Here is a 17928-nt window from a genome sequence, read left to right as displayed (position 1 = left end):
GTCAACGAACATGAGTTTGGGTAAACTCTGGGAGTTGGTGATGGACAGGGAGGCCTGGTGTGCTGCAGTTCATAGGGTTGCAAAGAGTCTGACATGACTGAGGGTCTGAACTGAACTGAACTGAAGTGTACTGACTGGTTTTGAACAAACGGGGGCAGATAAAGTGAGAGAGAAATTCAGATCATCATGCAAAATCAGCAAAGACCAGACAAGATGCATTTTGAAATTTCAGTGGAAAGTCTTGCTCAGGTTCATTGTCTGAGATCAGTTGATAACTTACTTGTGGTTGTTCAGGAGTTTAAAGACCCAGTTCAAAGGTTTTTAAAAAAAAGGAAATTCTAAAGCATTTTGAAATATTGACTGGGAAATGCCTGCACTCAGACCTTTTGAAAGTAGGGAAAGTTGCCACCTATTTCAAGGGGAAAAAAGTGCAAAAAGATAAATCAGAATTCAAGTAAAAGGAAGATCAATAATTGACGAGGAGACAAGATAGTTATAGTTGAGAAAGATGTTAAAAAACAATTTACTAACAATGCCTTAGATTCATATCTTAGACTAGTATGAAAACCCAGCCATCAAAGAGGAGATGCCAACAATAGAAGGTGATGATTTGGCACCTTGCAAATATGAGATTGATGGAAGTTCAAAAGAAGAAATTGATTCTCAGCAGCTGAAGTTTGGATTCCCATCCAACATGGGAGGAGGGAAATATAGCTTTACCTCAATGCTCAGTAAACATAGCTTTACCTCAATCTTGAACAAAAGATTTTGTTCAAGATTATTTTAGGTTTGGGAAGGTCATGGGCACACTGCTATATTTAAAGTGGATAACCAACAAAATCCTATTGTATAGCACATGGAACTCTGCTCAGTGATATGTGCCAGCCTAGATGGGAGGGAGGTTTTGGGGGAGAATGTTGTTGTTGTTTCGTCACTCAGTTGTGTCCAACTCTTTGTGACCCCATGGACTGCAGCATGTCAGGCTTCCCTCTACTTCACCATTTCCCAGAATTTGCTGAAACTCATGTCCATTGAGCCAGTGACACCATTCAAGCATCTAGTCCTCTGTCATCCCGTTCTCCTCCCGCCCTCAATCTTTACCAGCATCAGGGTCTTTTCCAGTGAGTAGGCTCTTCGCATCAGGTGGCAAAAATAATTGGAGCTTCAGCTTCAGCATCAGTCCTTCCAGTGAATATTCAGGGTTGATTTCCTTTAGGATTGACTAGGGGAGAATGGATACATCTATATTTATGGCTGGTTCCCTTTACTGTTCACGTGAAACTATCACAACATTGTTAATTGGCTATACCCCAATACAAAATGTTTTTGGTGTTTAAAAATAAAATTTTTTTAAAAAAGAAAAAAAGATTATTTTAAGTGGAAGGCTGACATAATCGATTTTGCTATGAAAGTTCTTTTGAATATTCATGATAATGAAATCTCCATGGGTTTTGCATTGAGAGGAGTCTCCACCAAAGAAATATCACACATTTTGAATCTACAGCTCTCAGCTCTTCTCTTGCCAGTGGATGCTCAGGCTGTGTTCTCCATATCCTCCTGATACAATAGTTGATCCAATGTGCCGAAGAGGGGCCGAAACAAGAGAGAGGGCTACTGAATGATCTCACTGTTATTATACTGTTCATAATAATAAACAGTAGTTCAATGGCTGTGATGAGAGCAGCGTGTGAGGGAGTGAGTGAAAGTCTCTCAGTTGTGTCTGACTCTTCGCGACCCCGTGGACTAGTCCATGGAATTCTCCAGGCCGGAATACTGGAGTGGGTAGCCTTTTCCTTCTCCAGGGGATCTTCCCAACCCAGGGATGGAACCCAAGTCTCCATAATCTCATTTTGGGGATCAAGAGCCAAATTAAATAATGCAGACTAAAAAAACAAAAATAAAAAGAAGAATGCAAACTACCCTGGGGCTTGCCCAAAGATGCTGTTCAATGGGATATTTGCAATCTTCCATTGATAACTGGCTCTGTTAATACATTGTAAAAATATGTCATTTTGAAATAGGATGGGCTCCATTCAGAACCTTAATTCAGCTTGCCTACACTACACAAATGAGTGGAAGGTACATCAGATATAAATATATATATAAGGCATTGATTGAAGCCAGGGAAGCAAAAAGTTATACAAGGAAATTTTTCCTTCATCAATGACTACATGGTTCAGCTGTGATTATTACATGACCGTATTAATATCAAATTGAATTATTATTAACCAAAAATGACTAGGTGAATGGAGGAATGGGTACAGAAGAAAATGAAGTCCTCAAATCAAAAAGCAATAATGTGCATTATAATTTAGGAATACAATAGTAAATATCAGAAGAAAGTGACTTGAACATCTTTTCTCTTGGAAACACAAGTCAGAGGTGAAAAAGAGATCAGAAGACAGTTTTTAAACAATTTATTGTAAGTTATGTAAAGTTATTTGACTTTCTGATAAACAGATGAGAAAATAAAATTTAATATGTAGTGATGTTATAGAATGCTATCACTCCAATGACTCTTTGCTGAGAAAATTCATCCCTGTAGCTCAAATTCTTATTATACAATATAAGAATCTTAATATTTCTCTCCCTGGGAACTGGCTATGGAAGTGTTAAACTTATTAACCAGAAATTTATGAGTATAAACTTTAGTGAGGCAATGAACATTTTCCAATGAATTTATGTATTTATTTTTTGGTGTGTAAGAAAACTCAGTGATGTTTTCTAGAGCTCTCCACACCCAAGAAATTTACCAAGAGTACTGGAAATATGAATAATACAAAAATAAGAGAAATTTTGGGGGAATATTGAATTTACCTAGAAGAAATGATTGTAAAACTTCCTTTATTGTGTTCTATATAGAGTTAACAAAATATGTTATGGACATAAGCCATTATTTGATTGATTTCCATCAAACACAGCTTTGAGCAGGTCACCCCAAGCTCAAAAACATCTGCCTTATCACCTACAAAATAAAGCCTGAATTTCTTACCTTGACATTTAATGTTTTCTGTGCTCTACCCATAAAACATATTTTCTAGGTAATTTACTGCTGTTCTCCTTTGTGTACCCTTCAGTAGAGTCAAAATGAGATTCCAATAGTTCTTCATATTTATTTATTGTCTCCATGACTTTTTTTGTTTGTTTTTTGTTTGCTGTTGACTGCTTAGCAACCTCGTCCTCATTTCTAAAATTTGATTTACCTTAAAATTATTTATATATTTAAATTTGCATGGTTTAATTTAGTGTAAATATATGTTTGCAATTATTTATCTTAAACATTCTTTTCTTAAGAATTAAAAATTAATTCTTCTACCTGAAAAATGAAGTCTTCGTTAAACTTACATCCTTTTTTTCTAGCTATTATCTGATCTACATTCTATCTTTTACAGTTATGTTTCTTGAAGGCACTTAAAGATGTATTTTAGGTTTAATTAGGTCTTTGACTACTTGGTTGCTGTTGTTCTTTAGTCGCTCAGTCATGTCTGAATCTTCTGCGACCCTCTGGACTGTAGCACGCCAGGCTCCTCTGTCCATGGGATTTCCTAGGCAAGGATACTACAGTGGGTTGCCATTTCCTTCTCCAAGGGATCTTTCTGACTCAGGGATCAAACCTGGGTCTCCTGAATGTCTCCTGCACTGCAGGCAGATTCTTTCACCGCTGAGCAAATGGGGAAGCCCACCAAAGCAATGTCAATGGAGTTCTGGAAAGTTACAAAGGTCACTATAGATATATCTCATGGAGGTAAGAAATCAGAGAAAGCAAATGGAGATCTTTGTAGGCTAGTTGTTAGCAAACATTTTTTTGAATTTATATGTACTCCCTAATATATTATGAATAAGAAGGAAATTCTGCTGTTTGCAACAACGTGAATGGACCTTAAGGGCATTATGCTAAGTGAAGTAAGTCAGACACAGAAAGATAAATACTGCTTAAAGATAAATACTGCTTGATGTCACCTATATATGGAATGTAAAAAAAAAAGTCAAACTCATAGAAACAGAAATATAAAGGTGGTTGCCAGAGTCAGGGGTATGGGGCAAATAGAAGTTGGTGAAAGATAAAGTCTGAGGATCTAATGCAAATTATGATAGTAGGCTTCACTGGTGCCTCAGTGGTAAAGAATCTTCCTGCCAATGCAGGAGATGCAGGTTCAGTCCCTGGGTTAGGAAGAGCCTCTGGAGAAGGAAATGGCAACCCACTCAGTATTCTTGCCTGAGAACTCTCATGGACAGAGGAACTTAGTTGGCTACAGTTCATGGGATCACAAAGAATTGGGCACGACTGAGCACAGCGGAGTATGGTGTGACTACCAAGTGTAATAAACATGCTGTGACTTGTGTATGGCCTGAAAAGGGTGGTCAGAGGGTAAAGACCACACATGACATAAGAGCAGAATGAAAGGTGTGTCATATAGACTTGGTCCTAATTTTCCATTTCTGTGCAGAGTCAAATCCTGAGACATCGTTTCTCATACCCTGAACATCTTCATACACTAAAAGTGACTACTCTAGACAAAGAAAAAACTTTTGGAAGTTTTTTTTTTTTTTTTTTTTTGCTCAGAATGCCTCTTTAATCCTAAAAAAAGCTGAGGGGCTTATTTAACATCCTTGCTCCCAACCTGTACAACCACTTGGCTGGCCCACAACGGGCAACAATTATTTTTCTTGTGTTCTGGAGCACAGAGAGGCTTCTAGGTAAAATCCATTTATCATTAGTATCATTAAAGTTGAGAAGTAGTGCTATCATGCTGCCAACATTAGATTGTCCATGCTGGCAATTTTAGGGGAGATCATTTTTTTTTAAATATTCAGAGGTAGTACAAAAATAAATGTCTAATATTTATTCCTTCATTTATCACACAATTCCATAGCACATACTGTACATCAGATACAGTTCTAAGTATTTTTATAAATAGTAACTGATTGACTTTTTTATACCAGTCATACAAGTCAGATTCTATGATTACATCCTTGTCCTATAGATGAAGAAATTGCAGTTCAGAAAGGTGAAGTACATTGCCCAAGGTCACACAGCTAGTAAGAAACTAGTTGAGATTCAACCTCAGATAAGCTGCAGATTCCCATATGTGGCAGCATGGTGACTAATGAATACATGTAGAGAGAGTTTAATAGCTCATTGTAGTGGCTAATTTGATTGCACTTACTTCCTTTATGGTATCCAACATCTGGGGTGTGTTTAAAGATTGCTCAGGTGCTGAAAATGCTGTCAGGCATTTAAAGGTCTGGCAGTACAGATAACTTGAAAACCCTCCAGCTACAAACACCAAGGATTGCTCAATAAATTATAACTAACATCCTTATAAATGCATGGCTGAACTGCTAAGAAAGGGAAATTGCCTTGGGCCAGAAATGAAGAAGGAACTGAAAATCAGGACAGTGAACTGGCGAGCTGACACTGACTGCCTGGAGGTATTTATCACTCTTAATACAGGGGCTTGAATTTAATACCAGTATAGGGAGAGTTGGAACGGAGACCCACACCTTTTATAGGATTACCCCTGCGGTATGAGTGAGAATTCAGGGAAAGGGACTCTCAAAAGTTATGGAAAGGACTATAAATTTATACAGCCGCTTTGGAGAGTAATGTAACCATGTCCCATGAATTCAAATATGTGTATCCTTATGACCAAGCAATTTCTTTCCTAGGTTTATGCCCTGGAGAAATTCTAGGCTATGGAAAAAATCAGACATGGACAAGAATTTTATTGTAACATTGTTTGTATCGGTAAAAACTTAGAATGGGAGAGTGGATATATGAATTATGTTATATTCATACCATGGAATACACAGAGCAGTGAAAATCAATGTCCTGTAAACACATATCATCAGGGATAATTCTCAATAGCTTCACTTTGGTGAAAAAGAGGCAAGTTGCAGAGTATTTGCAGTATTAAGACTAAATGCTGAAAGGTAGAAAATCAGAATTTTAAAAATAGTAATTCTTTTTTTTAATATGTTATTTATTTGGCTGTGTTGGTCTTTGTTGCAGCATGTGAGATCTTTAGTTATGGCATGCAAACTCTTAGCCGTGGCTTGTGGGATCTAGTTCCCTGACCAGAGATAGAACCCAGGCCGCCTGAACTGGGAGCATGGAGTCTTAGCCACTAAACCACCAAGAAACTCCCTAAAAATTGTAATTCTTAACCTCCAGAAGGAAAGAAACCAAAAAGGACTTCTACTTATCCTTCTCCAATAGGAAAGCTCCATCAGCACTTCAGATGAGGTGGCAGCTACCCTCCAGACAGACTCTCAAAGCAGGTCCCAGAGCCCAGTGAGAAAGACATGGTTTTGCTGGATGTTTTCTACTTAAATGAATATATGCATATTCTCATCTATTGCATCAAAAAGCAAAGCAGCTCAATATAGCTGTAATTCTTCTTTCTCCCCACGCTGCATCTTTGTCTCACTCTGGCCTGGCCAAGTGTCTCCTCTTTCCTGAATCCACACAGATGCTTGTACTCTCAAACTTAATACAAAGTCATTTAATTCCCTTTGGTTTTTAAACCTGCAGTTTTAGCCCATCATGCTGCTCACCAAATAAAGCATGGTTTTAAGGATCTGTTTATAACTGTGAGTGTGTGCTTTATAATCACCTTTTTTTCCATCACACGCAATTAAACTAACAAAAACAAGAATCCAAGAAGACCCCAGGACATAATATAACAATTACTGTTAATTCTTTAAAAACATCTTTATCGAAAGACATTCAACATTCACATAAAACAATTTACCAATTTAAAGTGTATGACTCAATGTTTTTTAGAACATTCAACAGAGTGGGCAACCATCAGCACAATGAATTTTAGAACATTTTTATCACCCCTAAGAGAAATCCCATGAGCAGTCACTCATCATTCATCCACCCTGTTTCTGCCTGCGCCTTCCTTTCTCCAAGCTCTTTCCCCCATTACCTGCCACCTGCTTTCCCACCAGCCCTAGGAGACCACTAATCTACTTTCTGTCCCTGTAGAGTTGCCTAATCTGAATATTTCATATCAGTGGAAGCACACAGTATGTGGTGCTTTGTGACTGATTTCTTTCACAAGGTTCATCCATGCTGTAGCATGGATTAGTATTGCATTCCTTTGTATTACCAAATCATAAGATAATATATGGACATATAAGATATTATATGAGCCTGTGTGCGCTCAGCTACTCAATTGTGTCTGACTCTTGCAACCCCATGGTCTGTAGCCTGCCAGGCTCCTCAGTCCATGGGATCTCCCAGGCAAGGAATACTGGAGTGGGTTGCCATTTTCTCCTTCAGAGGATCTTCCTGACCCAGGGATTGAGCCCAAATCTCCTGTGTCTCCTGCAGTGGCAGGCGGATTCTTTACCACTGAACCACCAGGGAAGCCCATTGTATGCACATATCACATTTCATTTAATCTTTCATCTGGTAATGAACATTGAGTATTTGGATTATTTTCACTTTTTTTGCTTTCATGAATATTGCTGCTATAACATTCATGTATAAGTTCCTTTGGTGTCATGTGTTTTCATAACTAAGTTTATACCTAGGAGTGGAATTTCTGGGTAATATAACTTGATATTTAACCCTTTAAGGGCCTGCCAGACTATTTTCAAATTGGCTGCACCATTTTACATACACAGCAGTCATGTGTGAGGGTTCCAAGTTTTACACAGCTTCGCCAACACTTCTTATTGTTTATCTTTGTAACTGTCCTTATCATGTGGTATCTCATTGTGGTTTTGATTTGTATTTTCCTAATGAATAACATGGCCGTCCTTATCAAGTGGTATCTCATTGTGGTTTTGATCTGTATTTTCCTAATGAATAATGGCATTAGGCATGTCTTCATGTACTTAGTGGCCATCTGTATATATTCTTAGGAGAAATATCTGTGCAGCTCCTTTGTCCATTTTTAATTGGAATATTTGGTATTTTTATTACTGAATTGTAAGAGTTAATCATACATTCTAGGTATGTATCATCAGATGTATGATTTTAAAATATTTTCTCCCATTTTTCGGGTTGTCTTAACTTTCTTGATGGTAAACTTTGCATCAAAAAACTGTTTGTTTTTGATGACATACAATTTATTTGTGTGTGTGGGTGCTTTTGACAACATATCTAAGGAAGCATTAATCCAGTATCCTCAAGACATATACCTTTGTTTTTTCATAAAATTTTATAGTGTTAGATCTTAACTTCGAGATCCATTTTGAGTTAGTTTTTGAATGGAGTGTGGTAGAAGTCCAACTTCATTCCTTTGAATGTGGATATTCAGTTACCTCAACACCATTTGATAGAAATATTGATGAAAATATTGATCAACACAATTTGATGAAGATTTTGAATTACTTGGACACTTCTGTCTCAAATCAAGTCAACATAAATGTGAGGCTTTATTTCTGGACTCTAGATTCGGTTCATTCATACGTATGTCTGTTCTTATGTCAGTACCAAACTGTTGTGGTTATAGCTTTTTAGTAAGTTTTGAAATAAGGAAGTGTGAGTCTTCCAACTTCACTCTTTTTCAAGACCATTTTGGTTATTCTGGATCTCTCACATTTCCATATGATTTTAGGATGAGCTTGCCAGTTTTTGTAAATAAGTCAGTTGGCGTTCTGATGGGAATTGTGTTGAATCTGTAGATCAGATGGTGGATATTGCCATCTTAACAATCTATGAATACAGGGTATTGTTCAGTGTATTTAGATTTTCTTTTACTTGTTTTAACAATGTACTTCTAAGTACTGGCTAGCCTGAGGAGGTACCGTCTCTCCCCAGTCAGAAAAGTTCTCAAGATATTAAACATCAAAGACAAAACCAGTTTGATGTCAGTTATATGTGGAAGGTAAAAAATAATACAAATGAATGTATATGCAAAACAGAAACAAAGTCACATGTCTAGAGAACAAACTTGTAGTTACCAAAGGGGAGAGGGAAGTGGAGAGAACAAATTAGGGCTATGGGATTAATAGATATAAACTACTATATATAAATAAATAACAATGTACTGTATAGCACAGAGAATTTTACTCTTATCCTGTAATAATTTATAATCCCATATAATCTGCAAAAATACTGAATCACTATGTTGTACACCTAAAACAAATATAATATTGTAAATCACCTATACTTCCAATAAAAAATAATGAAAAGATGTCAAACATCATAATATACAGAAAATTATAAAATGTAAACAATACAAAGTCTGACTTTAGAGCCCATACTTCTAAACATTCTCCAATATTACCTCTTTTATTCTACAATTAGTGAGAAATTACCAAAAAATTATATTAAAATATTGCAAGAGGTATTACAAGCACATACCTCTTCCTACTCTTGAAAAATATGAGATTGATCAGTTCCAATACAAGTGTATTCAATGGCATAATTGAATATTGTTCCAAATAGAAGTAGCTATGAAAGTCAGAACATTACCAAAAAAAAAAAAGAGAGAGAGAAGCAATTGAAATGTTGATGGGTAATCAAAGCAATTAAAACAGAAATTGTTCTTGTGTAATGAAATGAAAAAACACATGCTTTCATAAGACAGGCTTGAATTCTGATTTTGTTTTTCCCACCAACTAGTTGGGTATGTTATTAAACTGCTCTGGGCTATGGTTCTATCCTCTGTAAAATGCAGTGATAATAGTGGGTGAGGGCTTTTCTGGCAGTCCAGCGGTTAGGATGCCGCTCTTCCACTTCCGGGGGCACGGGCTGGATTCCTGGTCAGGAACTAAGATCCAGCATGACTCGCATGGCAGGGCAAAAGGAAAAGAGTAATCGTGGCCACAAAATTGTAGCTGTGTGTACAGCTGACCAATAAAAATTGTAGCTGTGTGTACAGCTGACCAATAATTCAATCTCGAATTTGACACAAAAGCCAGGTTAACTACCTTTGAGAAAGTTACACTCTGAGGGAGATAGAAATGTCAGTGGACACTTAAACTGTGGCAAGCAGCTAAAATACTGAACAAACACAGAGAAGCAGACAAGATACATACTTGAAAAATTCAGTCTTGCATTTTTTTATTTCCTAAGGTGCTAGTCTGTGAGTGCCTAATTTTAATTTTTCACTGGAGGGAGACTCTTTTGAAATTAAATATTAGGAAATGTAAAAGGTTAACCATATTTCTTTGTTCCTAGCTTAAATTCCAAAATAGCTTAGTGTCATTGCTTTTTTAAGGCAAGTTTTTACATAATGCCACTTTATTAAAGATAATGAAGTGAAAAGGAATAAATAAATGAGTTTTTTGGATAATATATTTGGCAAAACAGATCATATGAGTCAGTATATGCTGAGAGTAAGAATGGCCATCCTAAAATAAATGAAATCTTGGGTTCGGTGTCAGAAATTTGATACTAAAATATGCCTAGGTATATGACTGTCAGGGGCAAACTTTTACAGACAAAAGGATCTTAAAATACAGGTTGGAAGACAGATGTTGCAGAAAACATTTGTCATCAATTCTAGTCAATTGGTTTTTACTGATCAACAATTCTGTACTTCTGTTTCAGGCTCACGCTTCAAGATGAGAAATTCTCCTTTAAAAATGAAAAGAAGAAAAGTTAAGAAATGGCAAATTGAAGAGCAGAGACTCAAGTAAAACACACAAAGGCAACTCAATCCTGTCATCTTATTGGAATGCTATGTTTAAATACTTCATAAATATTTAGAAGAATTGTGTATTGAACAAAATCAGTGAACTTTATTATTCATGAAAAGGAGGATTCAGACATAAATGACTGAGGACCTGATTATTAGATATGCAACACGGTTACCTGGGCTTCCTTTGTGACTTAGATGGTAAAGAATCTGCCTGCAATTCAGGAGACCTGGGTTCCATACCTGGATCGAGAATATTCCCTGGAGAAGGAAATGGCTACCCACTCCAGTATTCTTGCCTAGAGAATCCCATGGACAGAGGAGCCTGGCAGGCTACAGTCCATGGGGCTGCAGAGAGTTGGGCATTAAGGAGCAACTAACACAGACGCATACACATGATTACCTAATAAATTATCAGCATTTAATTAATTCATTCTTTCCTTCCTCCGTTCTTCCATCTGTCCACCCATCCATGAATTCATTCATTTGTTCATTTAACTTTTGGCTTTCTAATCCTCCCAAAGTAAGTTTAGCTGCTATTCTTCATGACCTCATCAGAAATATTTCATGGTAGATATACGATAACTCAGTGTGAGTCTCTCACATATATGGTACTTAGCAAAAAATCTTAGACCTCACAAAAGAGACATCTCTGACTCTCAGGACTAAAACCACCAGAGGGCTGGAGGTGGGGTGGGTATTTTCCATAGGAAATGGACCAATATTTGCTTGGGAAGGAGAAAAGTTGCTGATGCTTTGGCTACCATGGCTTGCAGAGTGTTTTTGCAGAGAGCTGCCATACTCTTTTCTTTTAAATTTAAATTCCCCCTAGGCAATGGTGGGTCCACTAATCCTGCTAAAATGTACCTTTAGCCTTTAGTGCTGGGGTAGTTGTGATGTACCGCATTATGGCTGAGCATTAGTTGGCATTTACAGGGATGTGTGCTTGAGAAATAGGTCCCGTGTTACTTATTCCTTGATAGCTAGATTGGAGCAATAGCACATCCAGTCCTAGGCAGAGTGCCTGGCTCCCCAGGGTGTACACCAAGCAGAACTGTTTTCCTTTCTAAGTCATCTTTTACTTGCTCAGTCTGCTCTTATTCCTCCTCCTTTTCAATAAATTCAGTATCATGTTACAGTATTCTGTAGCAGTTTTCATTGTTTAAGCTATGTTTCTTAACAAAGGCTCTCACTTACTATAATGAAAAAACATTTGGAAATCATTTTGGAAATTATCATTTTGGAAATTATAAGCGGAAAGCATGTCAGGGTTAAAGTTTATTGAATATATCAAAGATACCTGCAGTTTGATATCTGTAGATTTCCTTTCCATGATTTATGATGTAATGCAAATATATAAAAAGTTATTGAAACAAAGCATTTTAGATGGTGATTGCTTGTAAACATGCCACATATTAAAAGCTAAATGGGGAAATTAAAGAGATAGAAATATTACCTAAGAATATTTAAATATGGAAGTTATGGGTAGAGATGTTCCCTGAGAAGGCTGGATGGCAGGATTTCACAAGCTGCCAGTATCGATTGGGTTCTCAATTTAGGAGGTCCAGTGAGTCAATATTATCAGTTCCGTCAGTGTCAGTGTGCCTGATTAGCATTATGCGAACTCTCAAGAGACACATATAAGCCAGTTTGCCAAAGTTTTCATTTAGTATGGGACCAGAAATTACATGGGGATCTGCCACCCTGGTTACCTCCTTCCTCACATAAACGTAGCAGTGAGGTCAAAGCAGCCATCAAGATACCTCCTGGTCCAAACAAATTCAATACAAAGGAAATGACACAAGTGGTCAGAGCTTTGGGAGACAATATAGTGATGTTTAAGATACTACCGCAGGTCAAATATGGACTTTGCTACTGACTAGCTGGGACCCTGGGCAAGTTGCTTATCCTCTGTATGTCGCAGTTGCCTCATCTGAATAAAAGGGGATAATAGTGGTAACTCCGTGAGGATGTTGTTTTGAGGATGAGATGACTAGTGCAGTGTAGAAAGTGCTTATAACATTACCTGGTGCATAAGCCATTCTGTATGTGTGCTCATCATTTGAATTCATTCTGAGAAACACTTCAGGCAGAAATGAAGAAAACTAGCTCTCTGTGACCACCCTCTCTTAATGACCCTCTCTCAATGTTTCATTTGTGCTGGTCCTGTGGCTTTTTGTCCTGCTCGATAGGTGTGGATAATTACCAAAATGTTTCTCTTGGTTCTCCTTTTACCAGGCTTCATGTGGAAACCTTTCATTCCTTATAAGTGATTTCTTATGTAGAGGAATCCGATTGAGTAGATAACTTTATACTACACTCTATACTCACCTTTGTTGTTGTTTAGTTGCTAAGTTGTGTCTGACTCTTTGGATGGTAGCTCGCCAGGCTTCTCTGTCCATGGGATTTCCCAGGCATGAATACTGGAGTGGGTTGCCATTTCACCTTATAACTCTCTTTATTATTTTTTTACAGCTCTCTTTTTGAATTTAGAAGTACTTTTCTTCTTTTCTTTAGTTAAGAGACTTTCATATCCTGCCTTACGGCTTTGATTTGCAAGACATTCTTTCTACTTAGGAATTCTTCAGATAACTGGTTTAATACAGCTTATGTGAATTTTGCAAGTCCATGTCTTAGGGATTTGATAATGCTAGTGGTGATAATGATGATGACATGATGACAATAACAATATTAGCACTATCTTTTATTGAATCTTTGCTGTGTACCTGGCTTCATATTAATGCTTCCTATATTAGTTCATGAAATACTAATAATAAACTGATGAACTTGGTACTGTTTATCTTTGGTTTATACATGAGGATGCTGTGAATAGAGAGGTTAAGTAACTTGCTCGACATCACACAGGTAATAAATGGCAAAACCTAGATTCTATTCTGAGATAGAACTCCAAGGTCAGCATTCTCAGTGATGTTGCTGATAGATTCTCAAATAATGCTGCCCCTCACCCCCTGCTTTCAGCTGCCTTTGAACCACCAACTAAGAGCAAACAAGAAAACACTCTCTACATTTTTCTGAGGTGATATTAAAGACAGGATCAAATTCAAGGGAGACCTAAATGATCCTTCACACATACTAACACAGATATGGGTCCTTAGGCTAATTAAAAACCTAACAGTATGTTGAAATCAGTCTTTATAACTGAAAGTATACGGGACTATGTGAATTGATAGTATTTTGATGCATTAGCATCAAAATATACCCAGGCATCTTTGGAATTGTTTCCCGAAATGTGTTTTTTGAAAGTTTCCATCTATGGAATATCCCATTATGTAATAGTTTCATGTGGTTTAAGCCGTAATTATCAGTCATTTTCTAACAATTCTGACTTTGAAATCAAAGGACATTTGGAAAGTTCCTCATTCAGGACTATATTCATGTCTCCAGGTCTCTGCTTTATCTCTTCCAGAATCTCTTTCATTTCAGTCTCTGATGCTGCCTCTCCACTTAATTACTCAAAAATTAAAATCCTGCATGATACACTGAGTTCTTTGGAAAAACAGTTGTCTGAGTTTGTTTTAAAGTGGCAAGGTGAGCACGATACAGAAAGGGGGCAAGTATGCTTCAGGCTAGCAGCCTAAATTCAATGTACTGGTATTGGTATAGAACTTCTCTGTCTTCTTATTTCAATATTTAATTAATTTCAGGGGATTACATTGTTTATACTTCCTAATTAGGCCTACTAGCCTTCACCATTGTTCTCTTGTCTCTAATCAGAAATCATTTGTTTTGGGAGCTATGCAGAGTGGAGTTAGACGAAGGCTTTCAGAACATTCTATACACTGGATTCTGTATATTTGTAAATTATGCTGATAAGCACTTTTGTAGCACAATGAGGTCAAGACAGTCTCATCGAAAATGGCCTTTTCGTGCTGAACTCAAGCCAAAAAAAGGGAAAAGATCATAAAGGTACTATGTTATGTTTGCAAAAGAAATTCAATGCAGGACAGTGGTTACTTTTGACAGTGGTTACTTTCAGCCAATCTTAAAGTGACTAAATGAAATAAATTCTCAAAATGTACAGAATTTAAAGATATATTTATGAAAAACATATTGTATGAAAGTATACAATGTTACATGCTATAAAGCACAGAGAAATATTAAGATACAGTTCATGATTTTAAAGAGTTTGTAATTTAAAAGAGAGACTAAAGATACACATGCAATTAATTAAATAGAAGACAGAATATAAATGCCCTTTGTCAGAAGCACAGTTTAGCCTAAAAGAACATAGCTGGACTGAATTTATCTACTAAAATTTAATTCATTCATTTAACTGCTATTTATTGAGTGCCTACTATGTGCCAGGTCTGGAGATATAGCCCTTGCTACCAAGGGATGCTGATCTTTGGAAATGAAATTCTTGACTAATTTTCAGGATACAGGGTGAAAAATGGAAGTAGCTTTAGCTTTGGAGTTTGAAAATACCGAATCAGAACCTGGCCCTATCAGTTATTCATTGGGTGACTTAAGCAAATTATAATCCTTTTAGCTTTACTGCAGAAATTAGAGGGTCATCTTTGACTCCCTCTTCTAATTTCATCCTAAATAAAGGTAATCAACAAATCAGTCTTTCAATGTTCCTTGAATGTTTTCCATCTTCCCCATGCTTTTATCCCCGGTCCAAAGGCTTGCCCTCATGATTTGTTTATGGATTCCATACCTTAAATTAGGTTTGGATTAGTTTTGTTTACAGATTCTAAATTAGTTTTGCTCTTCCCATATCATTCTTCTTCAATCTATCATGCATGTTGTAACCAAAGCAATCTTTTTAAAACTTTTCCCCGAGCATAACAGTCCTGTCTTCAAAACTCTTCAGTCTTGTCTCATCACCCAGGAAATGCAAGCCTGTATTTCTTAGGAAGTAAGAAGTTTAGTGAGCTGAACTCTGCTTACATTTTTAACCACACATGCCAATCTTCCTCCATATCCACCCTATGTTTCTCTACCCACCAGCGTGCTTTATGCCTGTGTGCCTTTGCTCACGCTATTTTTGTTTGTTTTTGTTTTCTTGGCTCTACCACATGTGGGATCTTAGTTTCCCAGGGACTGAACTGGTACCCTGTCCCCTGCATTGGGAGTCGCAACCACAGCAATTTTTTTTTTTAATGCCAAAGTTTGTTTGAAATTTCATCCTCATTCTCACTTCACCAATCCTATCTAGAAAACTTTAAAATTTTATTGTTCCTTTGACACTTTACTCAAATGCAATCTTCTTTACAGAGCATTCCTTGACGATGTGGGCACAGGTAATTTTTCATTCTTTAGTACTCACACAGCATATTGTATGTATCTATGTTTTATGCGTTTTATATATATAAATACATTTTTATGTATAATGCATATGTTGGCACAATACATTATAATGTCATTATCCTTGTATATACCAATTGTCTCAAAAAGACTGAACAACTGAGAAAAAGACAAGGCCCGTCACCTTTGAATTCTCACTTCTAATGTAATGTCTGCCAAGGAGAGGTTGTGCAATGAATATTTATTTTAGTAATGAAGTTTGGGGATAAGTGGAAAGAACCAAGTGCCTTGTGGAAGAAATGGTATTTAAGGCCTTGAAAAACTTCTGAAATATTTCATGAATTTAAAAAAATATAATTTGGGGATGTCTAGTGTTTTAATATACATATATACATAAATACTATATATATCTTCATCATCTTCCCTTTACTGCTTAAGTATTTTGCCAGAAAAACTGTCTTTTCCATTCAAGGCCCTGGATGCAGTACTCTGAGCATGGTGAAGACTTATTAAGTAGGTTAATAGTCTGATTTAAAGAAGCATTTTCCTCATGTCTCTTTAAAAAAGGTACCATTCTGATTCTCCGGTACTATGTAGTGTTGAAAATGCCTGGCTTTTTAGCTGAGTCATAGATGTCTGTATACTATACCTAATATCAAATCTGATATTCACTCTATATAATTTCTCCTGAACATTCTAAAAAATATGTAAGTAAGTAGGCCTTTGATCGTCAGTGGAGAATATGTGATAACCCTGGCACCTCACTGCTCTTCAGTTTAGCTCTCCCTGGGCAGATCACCTGAGTCTGGCTATAAAAGTATTAACTTGGGCATCTTTCCAATGCAAATCATGTCTATTTCAGGTTATCAATGATGGTTATGCTCTTAGGTATTCTGGCAGGTTTCTTATCTGAATTTTGAAATAGAATTAACAATACTTTCTGAGATATTCCATTCCTTACTAGTGCATGTTTCTACTTAAGTAGTTCCTTTAAAACACAGATAAGGGACTTTCCTGGTGGTCCAGTGGTTAAGACTTCTCCTTCCAATGCAGAGGGTGTGGGTTTGATCCCTGGTTGGGGAACTAAGACCACACATGCCTGGAATCCAAAAAGCAAAAACATAAAACAGAAGCAATATTTTAACAGGTTCAATAAAGACTTTAAAAATGGTCCATATAGAAACAATCTTAAAAATTAATTAATACAAAAATTTTAAAATGTACAGATGAAAAACCACTGACACCAATAAAGATATTATGAACAACAGAAACCCAGAAAATCGTGGCTGGCAAAAGACAAGGAAATCTATACTCTTGCAGTCTACTTTAGGATAACTATTCCCTTCATTTTAAACCACGTTTTCTGAAATAAATCTTATTATTTTGGCAGCACATCATGGTTAGGAGACAGAGAAGTCGGCTTTGGAGGCTTCGTTGAGTTTTCTTTTTTCCACAAGAAAGAGAACTTACGAAGGAACCTATGCTGCCTGGAGATCTTCCCTTAGAAACCCCTGCATAATAAAGTTATTGGCTAAATTTGAGGAGCTCAGCAAAGGAGCTCAGTATTCTTGCTTGAAAAGTCCCATGGACAGAGGAACCTGGCCGACTACAGTCCAAAAGGTCGCAAAGAGTCAGACACCACTGAGCGACTGAGCACATAGGCACACACACAGGAAGCATCTAGAGGAAACATCGTTGAGTGCAATCCTATAGTATTGGAGATGCAGCTATAGATATATAGCCATAATTATATGTGGGTGGTAATCCAGAGAGGATTAGGAAGGCAAACTGGAAGGAGGGGCTAGCTTGCTTTCATCGCTTTCCTCCTGTCAAAACCTGAAGGTTTGCTCCCAACCTTTGGGTGTCTGTACTTTGGGAGTTTTCAGCGGGATTCTCAGCCCATCGACCTGCTCTAAGCTAAGCCAGACGGCCTGATGGACGGCTACTTCATGTTCGTGGTACACTCTCACACCCACGCTCCTTCTCACAACTCTATCCACCTTGGTCCCTGAGCTGGTGGAGGTGCGAGGACAGGCTCGGAAGGAGCGGTGGG

General features: G+C 37.2%; 1 long non-coding RNA gene across 2 annotated transcripts in view; it reads left to right on the top strand.

Annotated features, from left to right (window-relative positions):
* The window catches only part of LOC147359394 (uncharacterized), a 62035-nt gene extending 50310 nt beyond the window's left edge, over positions 1–11725 (top strand). For both annotated transcript variants that reach the window (XR_015140761.1, XR_015140759.1), the window contains one exon: positions 10517–11725. This is a non-coding gene — a long non-coding RNA (uncharacterized LOC147359394). The remainder of the gene's footprint in view (positions 1–10516) is intronic.
* Positions 11726–17928: the final 6203 nt, after the last annotated feature.

The sequence above is a fragment of the Bos grunniens genome, chromosome 14, assembly GCF_055505025.1.
Source record: "Bos grunniens cultivar Pamir isolate PY7600 chromosome 14, Bosgru_T2T1.0, whole genome shotgun sequence".
Lineage (NCBI taxonomy): Eukaryota > Metazoa > Chordata > Mammalia > Artiodactyla > Bovidae > Bos > Bos grunniens.
This window is presented reverse-complemented; position numbering and strand designations above follow the sequence as displayed.